General features: G+C 35.4%; 1 long non-coding RNA gene across 1 annotated transcript in view; it reads right to left on the bottom strand.

Moving 5' to 3' along the window:
• Positions 1-363: 363 nt before the first annotated feature.
• LOC148219949 (uncharacterized) overlaps positions 364-15959 on the bottom strand; it is a 29120-nt gene continuing 13524 nt past the window's right edge. Inside the window, exons 2-3 of the long non-coding RNA XR_015799477.1 lie at positions 7284-7427; positions 364-2300 (exon numbers count right to left, since the gene is read on the bottom strand). This is a non-coding gene — a long non-coding RNA (uncharacterized LOC148219949). The remainder of the gene's footprint in view (positions 2301-7283; positions 7428-15959) is intronic.

Raw genomic sequence — 15959 nt, 5'->3', positions numbered from 1 at the left:
CAGACTCTAGTGAGTTGAGATTTTCAAAGCCTAATGACCTGTCATAGTTAGCAACCGAAGTATGGCAGAGTTTCCTAGACTGTGAATTAATTCATTAAAAAAAAGGTGAAAGTTCAAGTTTTATGTGATAGCATTATAGCTCCTCCTTAATAAATGTATAATTAGATAACTATAGGAAGATTGTATATACAGCAGATACTAATCCATTTAATATGTTGACTGTCTATACTTAATTATGATAATCTCAATGTGCTGTTAAATAGACAAGCAGGACAAAAGCCTCCCTTAGAGAATTATCAGTAGTGTTTTAAGAGCTGATATAATTTACCTATAATCCTCCACTAACTCATTAAAGTCCGGGCATAAGACTTTTTTTCCTTTCTATTTTCAGTTCTAATCACTCTTTGTTTCCCTTTTTTACTTCACATACTGACAACTTGTGTTTCTCCAGGACAAAAAAAAAAACAAACAAACAACAAACTTTATTATTGACATTAATGAGTGATTTTCATACCTGTCCAGGGTTGAAGAGTCTGATTTTGATGCAGAGTGCTAAAACAATGGCTTTTGTCTTCATTTTCTTAGGTTCTATGAAAGTACCAAGAGGGAAAAACCAAAATAACAAATAAAAGTAAAAAAAAAGTTAGCAACCCATAGGAGAGCCATTACAATTCATAAATGAGGGTTACACACTCAATCTCTTTCTCTTTTTATGTATGAAGTGAAATAGATAGAACTACACATTTTTTCCTCCAGCCACTTTGAATATTGTTCACTCTTGTTGTCAGCTTTGCCAGTGATAAAAGGTTTATTCCACATATTTCCAGGCAATGGTAGTACAAAAAGTATACCTAATGTGGCTGTCCAATGCATTGACATTCATATTTAGCCTCTAAAGTCAAGTCATTTCAGAGGAAAGGGGAGTACAATTTGCTATGTAATGCACTGAGACAATCCTATATCTCTGACTGTGTTTCATGACAGATCTTATAAAAGATCGTAAATTACTATCTGTTGAAATATATGAATTTAATGGATTTCATTAATGCACACACCTGCACATAAAAGATTTTGCAAGCCAGAAGATATGATCAGTCAAACAGCTTTAATAGTTATTAATTATAGTTGCTCACTATTTATTCCTCACTAATGTAGAAATGTTAAGGTATTTTAATAGCTATGCTCTTGGATGGCATGCATAAAACAGGGAAGCAGTCCTCCTCTCCTGTGCAATCAATCGACCTGTTACCCAATGCTTTAAACTCTCTGTTAGGAATTTTCTGAGGCAGGACCCTTATTTTTCTCCATGTGCTTCAGAAAGACACAGACAGATTTCTGCAAGAAGTTTTTGCTCTTCTGCTTCTGAGTCATTTAGGCTGAATCCAGAAATCTTCAGTTTGGATTTAACTTTGTAAAAGATTTCAGTGTTTGTTTCAGTATTTATTACAGGTTATAGAATCACAGAATGGCTAAGGCTGTAAAGAACTTTTGGAGATCATTTTTTCCAGTCCTAAGGCAGGCTAACTGAGAGCTGGTTCCACAGGATTGCGTCCAGTTGGATTTTGAGTATCTCCAGAGGAGGCTCCACAGTGTCTCTGGACAGCCTTTTTTGATACTCTTAAGTTCTTAAGTTCTTCACACTCGAATGAGATTTTCTGTGTTTCATTCTGTTCCCAGTGCCTCTTTTCCTGGAGTCTGGCCCCATCCTTTGGACAAGCCCATTCAGATGGGCACTCGACTCGACCAACACATACTCAGGATGTTCCCTCTCAGTCATCTCTTCTTGAAGTTCCTCAGCCTTTCTTTGCAGAGAGAGAGGCTGCACATCCTTCACCATCTTCTAGCTCTCTGCTAGACCCACTCTAAAAACTCTTTGTCTTTGTTGAGCTAGGGAGCCCGAGCCTGGACACAGCTGTCCAGATGTGACCCACCAGGACAGAGTGCAGAGGCAGGGTCACCTCCCTTGGCCTGCCTTTTCACTTTTACAAATGCACCTCACGATGCCACTGACCTTCTTGGCCCTCAAGCACCCTGCTGGCTCATGGACAGCCTGTTGTCCACCAGAACACTCATTATCCTTCTCCACAGAGCTGATTTCCAGCAGGTCACCCCCAGCCTGTGCTGGTGCCCAGGGTTGTTCCTTCCCAGGTGCAGGACCTGTGCTTGTCTTTGCAGAACTTCATTAAGTTCTTCTCTGTCCAGCTCTCCTTACAGTCCAGGTCTTGCTGTCCAAGTCACATGAGATGCTTTAAAAAATAAATCCATATTGTTTCTGCCTCATAAAATTATTTGTTCTGGTCCTAAAGCACAAAAGAAAAACAAACAAACAAACAAACAAACAAACAAACAAACAACATCTTCAAAACTCAGGAATAAAATCAATAAAAAGAACCCAAGTAGGACAAAGAACCTGAGGTATCACCACAACCGTGCCAAATTCAATTAAAAATGCATCAAAAGTGCCGGATCAAGAACCCTATGACCCAAACAAGGATGAAATATCCTTGTGAGACATCCCAGTGAGTCTGGCCTCTGGAGTTTGCAATGAACACTATGAGGCAAATGAATAAACTCATGCAGTCAGCTGAGAAAGATTTAAAGTATGCTCCTGCCTCATGTTCTGTGATTACCTGTGACAAAACCAAACAGGATTTCACTGAGACAGTGTAGCTGCAGTAACAGCACATTGGTTCTTGGAAGAAAGGGATCAGCCCCTGAGTTCCAGCTTTGTTTTCTAAAGTGTAAAATAGATTATTTCAATGTACTACTCAGTTTTAAAGGGCTTGGAGATATATTGGCATAAAAAGAAAGACTCTGTTAGTAATTGCAGACCATGGGGTTTCTTAGCCCCTTGGATGATCTGTATTTTACTGAATTTTCCATGTTGTATATGAAAATGCAAATATAAGGTAAAGAAAAATTTAAGCTTGAAGTAAAAATCCCTTTATTTTGTTCAAAAGAGACAATGATCCAAGTCAATGAAATAATAAAACAATGCAACATATTACATACATACCTGGCAAAAATAGACATAGATTATTAAATCAGCATATCAGTTACTCTTCTATACTCTTCTACTCTACTCTCCATATTCTAATGTGAGAGTATATATGAAGTAACAACCTCCACCTCCCAAGAGCATAAATCTACTACGTGTTATAGATGGTGCTAAATTGTGAATGAAAACACTTATTGAAACTATCATTCTAACTAATATTTTTTATTTTTATTGTGTCCTTGAATCCAAAATTGAATTATACATTATTCAGTTTGCTTGTGGTTCATTCTCTTGCTAGATTTCTTTGTATGGTTTTTTTTTCTTTTTCTTTTTTTTTTTTTTCACCCTATATCTTTACTAAATAAATAGAAGTTGAATATATTGTTGGATGTAGATATATTCTCACACAATCTACTACTTACTGTTATGTTATATTGTTATATGTTGTTATCATGTTTTTACTCTTTCATTCTACTGTCTTAAAGAATGCCAATATTTGCATTTAATTGCTGACCCACATGACATGCAGTGGAGGAAATGGCCACAACGTTGGCTTTCACCAAATTTGAGCTTTTGATCTGTGCCTTAGAGGCTGAACACCCACAACATTCCATTTCTCTATGAATTATTGCTCAGACCTTCTGAAATTAAGGAAAAAATAGACATTGCTGAACACAGTCAAAATGGGCATTTCCAAAATTATAAATCACTTGGAAAATTCAAGCACCACTGTGCTGGCCAACCTGAATTACTAACTTGCCAAAGGGCAAGGAGGTGGAAAGAAATGAGTCTTTTAACTTCAGGGATTGCACTCATGACACTTGGCCATTGAGAATGTTAGCTATGGACAGCAGCAATGGTGATAAAAGAAACACTTGACCCTTACTTATAATTACGACCCCTAACCAAAAATAAATTAGATTTTTTTAAGGTGTTGGTGATTTTTACTTTTTTTTTTTTTTTTTTTTTAAGATTATTGAACTTTAAACAAGTACCTGCATGGCCTCTCTTAGGAAGCTTCTGAGTGTCTGGGCCTTTCAAAACTTTAAGAAGAGACTGATACAAAAACTTTAATAACATCAAGTCACAAAAAGTACCTGAGTAGATGGCTCAAAGGCCATTGTTAGAGCTAAAGTTAGATATTCTGCAGCACTGCTATTCACCCTATGTCCTTGCTTCATAATGGTTGGTATAAAATGCTCCTTTCATTTGGAGTGGAGAAAATTTTTAACTCAGGAAAATACTGTTCAGTGATGGAAAAGACAAGTTTTGCCCTACATTATTATATGTTATGTTACGTTGGTTTATGTTTTATGTTTTATGTTTTATGTTATGTTATGTTATGTTATGTTATGTTATGTTATGTTATGTTCCATGACATTATATCACATTATACCATGTTAAATTTTAAGGTTTTTTTGCTGTGTTTTCTTTCTGAAACCTCAGTAAAATTTGGTGTTCTAGTCCAAAAGGGATCTTGAGGAGTACTTGAAATGCAATTACATTCCAGTTAAATCAGAGATATTTATAGTTAAGTATAGCCTTTCACACTTTCCTCAATGTCAGTCTGGATCTGTGACATTATTTCCTGACAATAGGAATGATTCAGAAACAGAGCTGTATATCTCATTAATACTGAGAGGTGGAAATATCGCCTAAAGTACTCCTTATTTTGTCTGTTTCGGAGATAAATTGATCGTGTCACTCTAGACCAAGACTTTCCACATCATGGGAAGAATTTTATTCATCAGATCATGGAATACTGTTACAAGGAGAAACCACAACAGTGAAAAGATCTGGCAGAATGGCAATATTTGCATGATATTCTAGCAGAAACTACAAGATTGGCTGTACAATGAAAATCTAAATAGATATACATGATGAGATTTTTCTTTTAAAAAAGTCAGCAATTCAACAGGTTATCAGTTGGGTTAAAAATACTCTCGAAAGAAATTATCTCAGTGCAAAATCTTCTTTTGCTGATTTGTCCACCTTACCACTTTTAGTTGTCATTAGCAACATATTTTTTCATTCTTCAGGAACAAATTTCAAAAAATCTACTCATCTTTTAAGCACAAAATTAGTCCAATTCTTTTAAAAGAGAATATGGAGCTGATCCACAGATAACGTAAACTGACATAGTCTTATTAAATGTAATTAATCTATTCCAATTATTGTTATCTGAAGTTTAAGACTTCCAATTGAAATAATGTTTTCCTTGATCTATTAAATGAAAAAGAAAAAATGTCTGTCTACGTGTCCAGCTGTGTAGCTATCTGCATAACACTCTGCTTACACAGAAAAAAGATTTTCTTTAAATATTTGGTTAAAAGCTGTTGCATTTCTTGGCAAACTTTTTCATCTCCATGAATCCTGCCCATTTTTAGACAACATTGTAAATAAACAAATAATTTCATCATGGAGGGTTGGGGAATGGGAGGAGATTGTGAAGGGAAGACGAAACAGGAAACCAGTCAGTATTTTATGTTCAAGTCTTAGTAAGAATATACTTTACTTTCTGATCAGCTTGTTGGTAGTACAAGGTTGAGAGTGATGAAAAAGAAAAAGGGTGGGAAAATTCTCCTTTACTGTCAAAGTATATCTCTTCACTTAGCTTAAAAAAAGAGGAAGTTTGTCATGGTTATTCAGAAACATTGCTGAAATTATTGTTATTAATTTTCTTCTGGGGAATAGGGAGGAGAAAGAGTAGAGAAACAGTGAACAAAATTATAATGCTTGACATAGGCAGAGGCATATCCACATATTGTCAACTGAACAGGTACAACACTGTGCAAAGAATCAGCACAAAACTTCCTTTTCATTTAAATCCCACATACATCCTTAAATTAGTTAAGAAAACATGTCACTTAGATCTTAGCCTCCCCATTCCTTACAGTGCTAATAAATACTTTAATAGATTAGCTAAGATTGGAGCAGAGTGACAGACTACACTGGCTGCAGTCTGAGGTTGCTTAGGGGTTTGGCTCCCTAAATTATGCATAATGTCAGAAATTTATACACATCACTGGAAATTTCCTTGTTTTCCATGTTTAGGCAAGAACACAGGGATATCCAGCAAAGGTTGATGTTACTGTTACTAATTTAATTGGAGGAGATTAGTGCATTGCATAGAAAAGTCCATAGCTTGTGTTGGGACGTGGCCCTGGCATGTAACCAGCTCTAGGTGTCAGGAGGGTTGGACCAGATGACCTCAAGAGACACCTGCCAACCTCAAAATTTCAATGATCTATGAAAACTCAACTCAGGAAGCCTTTTTTGAACTCTTGCAAGTTGCTATTTCTGCCTTGTGCTGAAACTTGGAAGGATAGTGGCCCTTCTGGAAAGATGTTTTTACTTTTATATATTTTACATATTTATTTACTGTAAAGTAAGCTGGCTTTCAGTGCGTGCCATCAGCAGTTGGAAAAGTCCTCTTTTCATTTGTAGAGTGATGAAGACAACCAGTTTATTTTCAGTGGGAAAAAGTTTATGACATTAGAATTCTATTTTATAATGCTCAGATTTATGACAGGCAGTAAAATCATACAGTGAGTCTTAATGTGAGTGCTATTTAATGACACCAGAGTTACCAGGCATCATGTACTATGGTGTTCACAAAGCTAACAGTTCAACTCTCAACATTGCTAGAAAATGTAGTGAAAACCAAGTTGTGAGATTTTCATAACTGTTTTGTAAGACACTGCTGTACATATATTTTTCCACAGATAGGTAAAAAAAAGCAGCATGATAACTGTATCAACAGAATAAAACATTCTACCAGAAGTAAAGGTTGCAACCCTTCAGTGTAAGGGTGGCCAAAACGTTTCAACCCAAATTAAGATAATAGAAGGTAAAGTCATTAGACCCTTCCCTGAACACATATAAAGAAAAGAGCTTCAGTTTCAATTCCAGCATGATGGATGCAGAAGCTTTATTATAAAGTACATATTTATATGCATTTATTTCAATATGAGATTAAAAACAAGTCTTAAGCCCTAAAGCTGCACAAAATCTTGGTTTCTACCAATTTTAATAGCAATTATCTGCTCATATATTTATATGGTGCTCTTTAGAAGAATTTATCTGTTATATACTGACTGCTCCTCTAGCATTAAGAGAGGCTTGTCTGGTCCAGAAATCAATGAAAAAAAATCGGTAGTGATGTTCTCAAGACTTTTCTGAATCCTTATTGTAACATATGCCAGGAAATTCATGCAAATACTGGATTTGTGTGCCCAGATCTGGTCACTGCATGTGTCCTATGGATAGTCAGTGATGCACCTACCTGGATCAGATTATATTATACACTCTCCAAGGCTTAGACCATATATGTACATTTCATCTTGCACAATATTGAGCAGATGGAACTTGATTGTCAAAAGCCCTCAGCAGCCAATATGTTGAGTACTTTGTAAAGCTTTTCCTGTGGCTGAAAAGGGGAAAAAAGGAGTAAAGAGAGTATTTTACTGCGTCAATTACAGTCCACTCTTAATGAGCTCCCATCTAGACAATGCATTGCCCAGTCTTTGAGAGGAAAACAAACAAACAAACAAACAAAACTAAAACAAAAAAAAACAGCATAAACCACTTTTGTTTCTTTCTGGGTTATAAGATGTGCCAATAACCCAGTTAGGCACCATTTCTTCTTATGGACAATTTATATAAATGAAAATATAAAAATAGACATAGATGTCTATGTCAATGCATATGTATTTGTGTGTGCTTGTGTATGCACATATTCCATCTGTGTATATTTTTAAATATGCAAACAGAATCCTTTTTACTCTCTTAGTAGAATTTAGGAACAGCTTCCCATAGCAACAACTCAAAGATAAAGGTTCTCACATCAAACCAAACTGTACATCGAGGACACTGCTCACTGCTATTCCAGCATTATAGGTCTGATTTAAATCCACAGAATTAAGGAGTTTCCCAGTGCAAGTCTAACCTCAGCTCACCAGGCTATGATATAGCCACACATATGGCAAATAGCATCATGTTTCTTTTTGACATAGAGAAATGAGTTACAGAGTGAATGGCAGGTTTTATGCCAAATTTCCTAACTTCTGTGGGTTTAAATCTTCCCCTAAATGCTAATATTATGGAAACTACTGTTTTGATATTTGAGGAGACATCCAGTCCTTCTGGATGCAGTTACCTTTTGTTACTCTTGGTTTTGGGAAATTTCTTCTCCTGAACAGTCAGTTCAATTGAACAGCATAAAATAGAAAGACATTTCCTTCTGGCAGGACAGGTGGAAATTTTATGCTCCAGGACTGTTCAATAATGATCTTTGGCTGCATTCATAAACACAGACACAGCAGCTAGCTATTAATGTAGACATGCAACCAGGAAAATATAATTCATGACTCTCAACTCTTTCACATATACTCTTCATTAGCAGAAAACTCTTCAATATTATCAACACTACACAGTGCATGGTTTTTACTTCAACTTTCAGCCCCTAAAAAGAAATTAAGTTAAAACCATGTTTCATTGTCTGAAACAAGCAAATGCAGGGCAGCACAGTTTCCAACACTAGTTCGTAGCCAATAAAAGAGAAGATACAATTTCACTTCAGTGATATTTGGGTTTTGATTTGCTTTTTACAATCCCACAGTTCACACTTTCACAGTAAAATTGCATTCCTGTCTAGGATACCATCTTCAGGTATTTTTTAGTTTTTTGTTTTCTTTTGGTTTGTTTTCTGTAATTGCAGGGTTCATTTCCAGTGTTTGATTTTTTGTTTGTTTGTTTTATCCTTTTATTGTTATTGTTTCTGTTTGTTGTAGTTGCTTTTAGAAACTGAATGAATAATTTAGAACTGCAAAGTGCATTGATGGTTCAGTTCTTTGTTGGGACTGGGATATTAGAAAGGATGTGTACAAATAAGGTAAAATAACCTTTCCTCCTTTCAAAATCTCTCAGAAATACATCAAATATTTTCTCAGGCACATTAAAGAAATGCATTCAAGAACAAACAAAATCACAATATTTTTATTTTCCTTCATTGAAAAAGTTAATAATTTACCTTAGACTACTTCATTTTCATTTCAATAAAAATTAAAATTTTGGATCATATGAATAATATGAAAAAATTATATTGAAATGTCCCTCACAATGCCTTGCATTTCTTATAATGTAAAAATCTTTAAGTTATTTGAAGTAAAAAGTTTCAGGAAACAATAGATTTCACTATGCATTTTAATGCACGTACATAAATTGTTTCCTTCTACAATCACTCCAGTGGCTTTAACTCTTTTCAAACAATAATCTACCCTCCTAAAATATATTGAAAAATACTTTATTAAATATATATAAAAAACAAAAAACAAAAGACAAAACAAACCAACAAAAAAAAAACCAAACAAATACCAAAACAAAACAAAACAAAACCCCCCAAAACAAAAACAAACAAACAAACAAACAAAAAACAAAACCGAAAAAACCCCACAAACTTGAAAAATGATAAATAACTACCTATTGGACGTTAATAATCTATTTATATTTGAGTATCTTATTTTCAGCTACTATTATGTTATAATTATATAGTAAATATACAAAATAATTTCTTTTTTATTCAAATTCAGTATCTCTAATAAAAAAATAAAATTAGAATTAAAGTTTTTGAAATTTGTAATGTAAGCTTGACCCTAACTTAGATAAGGTTTTAGTCACTCAGACCCAGGAAATGGAGTTTTCAAGCCTTACAGCATTTGTCTTATTCCTCCACAGTTTGAATTCCAAATTTTGTGTTTTTTACCTTTAAAGCCAGTGTCTCAGTTTACTCCCATGTGGATATTGATGAATTTGGATTTTTAAGACTGCTTCAAATCTGATTCCTTTTTCCAAGTCAAGTGGTCCTGCTATGGTCCTGCTCATATCAGTGACTGAAACAGGGGGTTTGGTGTTTTTCCTACACCTGAACTTCCTCTCTAAAGCAGTGGAATTTTGCTCCAGACTGAATCCTGGGAGCAAAGCCAGGTCGTGCAAAGAGTTGTCCATGGAATATAATGTGGACCAAATTGACCTGTCCATCTGACACAGATGATGCATTGCATGGCCTTGGGTGAATCATTTTCTACGTTTGGACTTTCTCTCCTGTAAAGCAGGAATAATGACACTTCCACACTTCCATTGTAAAGACATAATATAAAAATAGGTAAACAGGTCACATACAGGTTCAGTTATTTCAGTGTCTCGTCTCTCACAGTGGCAGTAGCAGGTCTGGATAGATGAGAACAACAAGACAACCAATAACAATATCTCCCTTTGCTATCCCTCCTCAGGTTCTGAGAGGAGAGAAGATAAAATTCTTGCAATTTCCAGAGACACATTTTGAATCTATACTATTTTGCTTAACTTTTCCTTGCTTCTTTAAATGACTTTACCTGAAAGCAACTTAATTCATTTGCATTTTTGGCTATGTTTTGTGGTATTAAGTCCCACAACTGGATTACCTGTTCTAATAAACATGACTTAGTGAGCAAAACAAAACAATTGCCTTTTTCTTGCCTTAACCCACATGCTTAATAGATAAAAGGAGTGAGGAGAGTTGAATAAATGACAAATATTAACAAAGCCTTATATTGAGTTAAAGTATCAGTCTATACCTTTACTAATGTAATTTTTTTTTCTTAGTAATATAACTGGAATATCAAAAATACATATTAAATACATGATTCAAAGAATTTGTCTACATCAGAATTTAAGAGGAGGAAGTTAAGAGATCTTCTTGTTTTTTTCACATATCACTAACAACATTATATTGCAAATTCAAAGAGTTTTCCTTCACACGAGGAAACGACCCAATTAGAAATTAATTTTAAACTTGAAGAAGCAGTTTTGCTTGCCCTGACTGTGCAGTGGTCGAAAATCTTGTCTATGAATTCACCTTGGAGGATGGAAACATCATAGAATGAACCATATATGCAAACATCTGCATTGACTCTCAGGGCAGCTGATTCTTGCTTTGCAGACTGTTTAAAGCAGTGCACCTCTGTTTCAGTCATATCAGTAGCAATTGAAGACACAAGAAAATAAAAGCTATTAAATTTAAAATGAAAAAAATAAAATCCTTGATATTTAAATAAGTTTAAGATGGGATCTGGACCAGAGTGATGGGTTTAGCCTGAGTCTTGCAGTATAATGCACATCAGAAGTTTCTTGCACATCTGTAGCAGACCTGGGAAATCGGGGACATCTCAGGGGGCAAGGTGATGTTCAAAATCTTCCCTTGTTTTTGTTGGAAGGGGCGTGAATTGATTTTGGCAGCTGTCTCTGAATGACCCTTACATCTTCCCAGTTTTGTTTTGTGTGTCTCTCTCTCAAAACCATCCAAACTAAGTCTGGGGCCTCAGGACCGTCTTTTTGGATCTGTCCCCCGGGTTCATTACCACTCTCTATTTCCTCTTCCTTTTCCACATCCTCCTTCACCCCGTTCGAAGGGAAGATCTGCTCACAAATAAAATAGATAATAAGGTATTTAATCTATATGACATATTATCTTATTTTTCAAAAGACAGTTTTTGAGACAAGTAACTGAAAGAATTTCATGCTCTCTCTTATTCACATGACAATTCAGTTATGCCTCTCTCTTCCTCATTAAGACCCCTAATATTTCAGCCTATTGGGGTTTTTGTCATTATCTATATAAATTACTAGCACTTTCAAGACCCAAATTGTATGTAGTTATGCCTAACTTTCCTAGGACCTCACACTTTTGTGCCCTTGCTTCATTACTGGGTCATTCAGTAGAGACTAGAGGCTGTGGTCACTTCCCACACTCACACAGGGATTCCTTGTCTTTGATGTGAAACATTGAGATATCTAAATATGACCACATCAGACTATCCTTCTTGTGGATATGTTCAACAGGAGATTTGCTTAATCATAGGAGAAGACTGAGAAAGGGAGAATTATGAGGTTGGACCTGATGATCATTGTGGGTCACTTCCAGCTGAGGATATTTGATGGTTCTAGTCTGTGATTTGCCCTATGAAGGTGTCAGTAGAATCTCCACTTTCCTCTTTTATTGCACTCATCCCGTTTGATAGGTCTCACATTCCTAACTTCTGAGGAAATCAGTAATAATTAGATGTCTAAAGAGCTGTAAACCAATGGTTCTTCATGGATATGTGCAGCACACAGCAAAGTGGGGTCTTCACTTCTAGCTCTTCTAGGCAGGGCTGTCATGCCAGTCTGAACAAGGTTATTACATGGACAGAAGCCTTTCCTGATCTGCTTTCAGGAAACCTCATGATGCTCTTACTCTTTTTCTTTGTACTTATTCTCAAGTCCAGAAAAAAAAAAAAAAAAAAAGAAGAAAAATACTAAAGGGCCACCTCCAGATGTGCCCCAGCTCTTGCAAGATAGGAAGACTGTTTAAAGCTTTATATACATATGGTCATCTAGGTTCAATTCAACAATTCCATGAATACACTGCTTATGGAGCACAGTCAAAATTTTCCAGCATGGGCCTCAACAAGGCAAGGCAGGAATGTCCCACACTAGGAAAAGCTGACTGAGGTTTTTTTTTTTTTTTTCATGTTATCTCTTCTTTGTTTTCTCACAAACAGCCTAAGTAGCAGCTGTTTAGCCTCCACTTCCTTACCAATAAAACAAACAATAAACCTGGTCTTCCAGCCACTGGAAATTGACATTTCAATGGATTTTTAAGCATCTTGACATCTGGCTGGTCTGATACCATGAAACAAATAGTGTGAGAAACAAATGCAGCCTATAATTTGACTTCAAATCCTCACCTGGAGTAGTCACCTACTCCAGTCATAAAGAAAAAAAATCATTACTATTGCTAATTGAGGCGGCAATTAGGTCTGTTATTTCATGATTTTTTTTTTTTTTTTTTTTTTTTTTTTTTGTTACTGTTATTTAAATTTATTTCTGTTCCAAAAATCAATTTGGAGTCATAAGTTGTTTTATTAAGGAAAATTTCTCATGAAATTAAGAAGTTATACATTGTGTTTCAGAACTAATACAATAAATTATTTTCATCTTATTAAAATCTTTGATTTAATTTCAAATAAATTTTTACTGGACACACTGATTCACTGATTTAGATAGGAAAAAAAGCAAATTACATCCAAATTATCTTTTTTCTGAGCAATTTCAAGCTTCAATTTTGTTTCTCTCACACCTTTGACTAATCTCAGGTGGAATCTGTAAACATTTACACAATTAGAAAAAAAGCATAAGGTTACGTACTGCTTCAGGATTTTTAACCTCATTCATCACACAAAAGTATTGGACTAAACTTTGGATAAGAACCACAACATATACATGAAGAGAGCAAATTCTCTGAATCTTTGAAATTTCCTCTTTGATGTTTAATTCTATCTAAAATAGAGGATATAATATGCCCTGTGCTGAGGAAGACAGGGACTTTTGTCAGAGGAAACAAGAAATAATCCACAGACTTTTCCACTAATGAATCTGATGCCTGCTCTAAAAAGTTAATGAAAAGTCTCTCTATTGAATTCCATGGGCTTTGGAGCAAACCCCAGATAAGCTGTTCAGTGAGAGCAAGTAAAATAAATTGGGAAAAGGTTCTTTGCTTTACGAAGTCGTTTTAAGGGAGGTAATGGAACAGCTGTTGCATAGATAAAGCACACATGTCCCTTCAGAAATGCAGTTGGGCAGAGCCTTGCTGCACAGCACGACTTGTGAGCATCACCCAGCAGCTTCCCTGGCTGAGCAGACCACTGGCCCAGGCTGTAACCTCCCAATGACTCCCCACATCCCTCCGGCCCCTTAACGGGAAAAACAGCTCCATTAGCTCCTCACATAAACAGCCAGAACATAAACACAACATGCTCCATTAAAATGGCCAAATTAAGTGGAGAACCTTTAGTGGTTTCAGTTTTGGGTTTTGTTTTCCTTTTTCCTTCGTGGTTTCGCTTTGCATGCTTTCATTTTCAGGGCATGCATGTGGATACTTAGACAGAGCTAACTTTATTTTATGTAGCTTATTGAAGCTGTGTTTTAAGGACTTTTTTCTTTCTCCTGCCTGAATTTTAAAATTAGCATCTGGAAATTAAAACTGGTGCGTCAGAGAGCACATATAAATTATAGGTGGTCTGGAAGGGTTGTGGTAAGAAAGTGCTTTCTTGTGTTATCTGCTTGAAGAAATTCTCCCTCTCCATTGATTTCACTGAGTAAAACACAGTGAAAAGTACAGTAGATCATTTAGCTTCCTTCTAGCACTTTAGAGTTTGTCACCCAAGTGTTTGTATATATATTTCAGGCAAAACATAATGACTGCAGCACAATCCTACTTAGATCTAATTCTGCCCTGAATCTTTGGAAACTTTCTCTTTTCTTGCTGGTTATGTAAGAAGTGTATACGAATACAGGGGGATAAAAACTGTAAGAAAACAGAGCCACTGTTGTCGATGGCTGCACAGCTATGCTTAGCTATTTTTTTCATCTTTATTTCCTCTATCTTTTTTTTTTTTTTTTTTTCTTATTAACTTGTGCTATATATATTTACCATATTTTTCGGCCTTTCCAACTTGAACCACATATTTACAAATAAAAATCACTGAAGGACAGTTTATTCTTTTTTAAACTTCAAGTTCTCCTACTTTGAGCTTCACAGCTTTATTCTTACTTGTCAGAATTATCTTCTCACCACTTTTTTTTTAAACCAAAATGCATTCTCTTTGTCAACTCTCTTGTCCCACTCACTCATACTCCATTAAAAATACTTCTGTTTCTTTTTCTTTTGTTTGTTTCTTTGTTCTCACTTTAATCTTTAATGTGCAAACTTTTTTGAAAGCTGCTTTCAAATTATTATAAAGGGAAGAGATTTTCTGTTTTAAAAAGTGCTTTTTAAAAAGATTTTCCCTTATTGAATAATTTAACTTAGAGAAAGGATATAAAAGCAAAATAAACACATTGATTGATCTGAGTTAATTATCATTTTAATTTACTCATTATATTCCTTGTTTCCTATTTAAAGGGGGAAAAGTCAAGCTGAGGAATACTTGTAAGAAAGGAAAGAAAATATTTCTGACAGTCATATTAATAATACCGGTAATTACAATAACAATAATGAAACCAATAACAATAACAGTATTAAATGAATTTAAAAATTTATTTAACAACTATTTATTGAAAATTATTAAAAGGTTAAATATTTAACCTGCAAATAAAATAAAATGTGTAATCTAACAAAATGCAGTCATGCTATGAGGATTTATCTTTATACAACATCTAATTTAAAAAACAATTACAGACCACTTTCTATTAAAAAGTTATATTCATTCTTATCCAAGTTTATCAATAAATTAAGCTGAATATATATTATGGTCCATTAACTGAAAAAGAATGAGCTTTACTCTTTCTGTTCATGTCATGAAAACACCTTTCTTTCAATACATTGAAAAGTTCTATGTAGAACTAAAATAATTCTTTCATTGAAACATGATGTGAGCAAAAGGTAGGAAATCAAAGTATGGAAGACAAGATCTTAGGTGTGATCCATGTGTGTTACAACAGGACACATCTTCCTCTGAAGAACTCGTCTGCAACAGGAATGAGTGACCTTGTGGCCATCCATGGTGGGGTGGCTGCACCCATGGGTGAGGGAAGGGCTGTAATCTGTATGGAATGCTGTAATGCCTTGGGGACACCACAGCCTCCCTTGCTAAACTAGAAAGATACAGATTTGATGGATGGAGAGTTTGTTGGATGAGCAGTTGGTTGGATAGTCATGTCCAGAGGGTCAGTGGCTTTTCATAGACTGGATGGAGGTGTGTGAAAAGAGGTGACCTTTGGGCTGCCTGCTAGGATCAGCAGTGCTTAATGTCTTCATTTATGCCCTAGACAAAGGAACTGAGAGCACTCTCAGTAAGTTTGCAGATGACACTAAGCTGAGCAATGCTGTTGACACACCTGAAGGTGGGGATGTGATCCAGGGACACCTGGTCAAGCTGGGGAA

Source organism: Sturnus vulgaris, chromosome Z, assembly GCF_052056855.1.
Source record: "Sturnus vulgaris isolate bStuVul1 chromosome Z, bStuVul1.hap1, whole genome shotgun sequence".
In the NCBI taxonomy this organism is placed as follows: domain Eukaryota; kingdom Metazoa; phylum Chordata; class Aves; order Passeriformes; family Sturnidae; genus Sturnus; species Sturnus vulgaris.
The sequence above is the reverse complement of the archived record's forward strand: the minus strand, read 5'-3'. Positions and strand labels throughout refer to the sequence as shown.